The sequence below is a fragment of the Coregonus clupeaformis genome, chromosome 8 (assembly GCF_020615455.1).
Source record: "Coregonus clupeaformis isolate EN_2021a chromosome 8, ASM2061545v1, whole genome shotgun sequence".
Taxonomy (NCBI): domain Eukaryota; kingdom Metazoa; phylum Chordata; class Actinopteri; order Salmoniformes; family Salmonidae; genus Coregonus; species Coregonus clupeaformis.
The window spans coordinates 3848916-3851848 of NC_059199.1; positions in this window are offsets into that span (position 1 = coordinate 3848916).

The window sequence follows — 2933 nt, forward strand, 5'->3', positions numbered from 1 at the left end:
AGAGAGAGAGAGAGAGAGAGAGAGAGAGAGAGAGAGAGAGAGAGAGAGAGAGAGAGAGAGAGAGAGAAAGAGAAAGATAGAGGGAAAGAGAGAGAGAGAGAGAGAGAGAGAGAGAGGAGTTCAGGCGTGTCATTGAGAATATACAACCAACACCAAGTTTGGTGTCACTTTCTAGTAGCTGACCATAGCCTTCCAATTCGTCTGGAGAACCCTCATCTATTTGTTATTACCAGACAAGAGGGAGGAAGAGGAAACAAACAGTCGAATTTACGCCCGATACATGAATAAGACAAAAACAACAAACAGCAAAAACAAAACAAGGCCCTTGCTCGGCTACGGATTAACCGCAGGATGTTTTATCTCCAAAAATAAATGGCCTTTTAGACAAAATAACAGCGGTGGCGCAGCGGATAGCGTTTCTCAGTGTGTGTCGACCAACTCGTGGGAGCAGCGTCCCTAATCAAGGCATATTGAACGGCTCAGCTACCAGCGTCTTGCACTAAATGAGCAACCACCATTGTTCATATCTCATATTGATGTTCCGTGCCCTCTTTTGTTTTACCGTGGTTCCATCATTCCATTCACACCTCAGAGTACAACTTTTGTCTTCACAAATAGGACTCACCCTAACTTTCCTCTAAATGGATTGAAGCCTGCGTTGTTTGATGAGTTGTTTTGTTTTGTGGTCAAAGAGAAGGAGCGATAAGAGCATGTTTCTTGTGGTTCATTATTTGTCAAACAAAACAACCAGATTGATTCGTTATTGAGGCCTATCTTTTGCTAGTAATAGTCGTAGTAGGAGTTTAAAGGATAATAAAATAAAACAACTGTGTTGCACATTAATGTTATACATTTATCGTCGTTAGTGGTACTGTAGTAGTAGTAGTAGCAGTAGTAGTAGTAGTAGTAGTAGTAGTAGTAGTAGTAGTAGTAGTAGTAGTAGTAGTAGTAGTAGTAGTAGTAGTAGTAGTAGTAATAGTGGTACTGTAGTATTGGTACTGTAGTAGTAGTAGGAGGGGAGGAGGAGGAGGAGGAGGAGGAGGAGGAGTAGTAGTTGTTGTTGTGGTAGTAGTTGTAGTAGTTCTGGATGAGTGGTACTGTAGTAGTAGAGCTGTAGTAGTACTGTAGTAATGTTACTTGAGCAGTAGTAGTAGTAGTAGCAGCAGTAGTAGTAGTAGCAGTAGTAGCAGTACTTTATTAGTAGTAGGAGGAGGAGGAGTAGGAGTTGTTGTTGTTGTTGTTGTGGTACTGTTGTAGTAGTTCTGGATGAGTAGAACTGTAGTAGTACTGTAGTAATGTTACTTGAGTAGTAGTAGTAGTAGTAGTTGTTGTTGTTGTAGTAGTAGTAGTGTAGTAGTACTTTATTACTAGTACTGTAGTAGTGGTACTGTAGTCATAGTAGGATGAGTAGTAGTAGTAGGATGAGTAGTAGTAGGATGAGTAGTAGTAGTAGTAGTAGTAGTAGTAGTAGTTGTAGTATTGTAGTAGTAGTAGTACTACTTTATTAGTAGGACTGTAGTAGTGGTAGTACTGTAATATTAGTATTGTAGTAGTCATACTGTAGTGAGTGGTTCTGTAGTAGAAGTAGCAGTATTATTATTATTATTATTATTATTATTATTATTATTATTATTATTATTATTATTATTATTATTATTAGTAGTAGTAGTAGTAGTAGTAGTAGTAGTAGTAGTAGTAGTAGTAGTAGCAGTAGTAGTACTGTAGTAGTAGTGGTACTGTGTTCAAGGTACTTTAGTAGTAGTAGTAGTTGTACTGTAGTTGTAATACTGTACTAGTCGTTCCATTGGGTTGAACACATAGTGGTACTGTAGTAGCTGACACCCTGGTTAATATGGCCAAATTTATACTGAGAATATTACTTATTCATTTCCATAATGATTCAGACATTCGTTAGTGGCGGAGATCCGAGATTGATCTGAATTTAATTAAGACACCTGGTGGTTGTTAAACTGTAATCAGGGCGAGCCACTTATCTTTAATCATTACCTTTAGCACTGAGGTCTGGAGAAATTAATCGGAGCCAACATCTCTTTACCAAAACGATTTCCATCTCTCCTCGCTCTGGCCCGGATGGAAACAACACTACCTTCCAATCTACAGGCAATTACAGCACTCCCATCTATCAGTATGACTGGAGGAAATGACATCGTAGGAATTGAGGATGTAGAGCACCCTCTATCTGTTGATGGAATAAAAACAATTTAAAGATGCTGGAACTCTTACGGTAACACAATGTAGCCTACACTTCGTAAGAATGAGCAGCTGTTTCAGTGTTGTGCCAAGACGCTCTTAAATATGTATTAACTCCAAGCAACATTTAACCCTATTTACTCTCACAATTTATTATTATTCCATCTTAATCTGTCAAAATGACAATGGTGCCAGCGACAACTTACTAGTTCCAGCCTTTTCTTTCAAAAAAAGGCTCAGAAAATTATACAGACATACATTTTCTCTTTCTATTGGGGAGTCTGGGATTCCTGCTAAGTCTTTCTCACGCTCTCTTATTTCTCTCTCTCTTTTCTCTCCTTTCTCTCACTTATTCTCTCTTTTCTCTCTCTTTTCTCTCTCTTTTCTTTCTCTTTTCATTCTCTCTTTTCTCTCTTTTTTCTCTCTCTCTTTTCACTCTTATTACTATTTTTTTCACTCTCTCTCTTTCTCTCTCTTTTCTCTCTCTTTTCTCTCTTATTTCTCTCTTTTCTCTCTCCTTTCTCTCTATTTTCTATTTTCTCTCTCTTTTCTCTCTCTCTTATTTCTCCCACTTTTCTCTCTTATTTCTCTCTTTTCTCTCTCCTTTCTCTCTCACTTTTTTGTCTCTCTTTTGTCTCTCTTTGTCTCTCTTTTTTCTCTCTCTATTTTCTCCCTCTTTTCATTCTCTATTTTCTCTATCTTTTCTCTCTATTTTCTCCCTC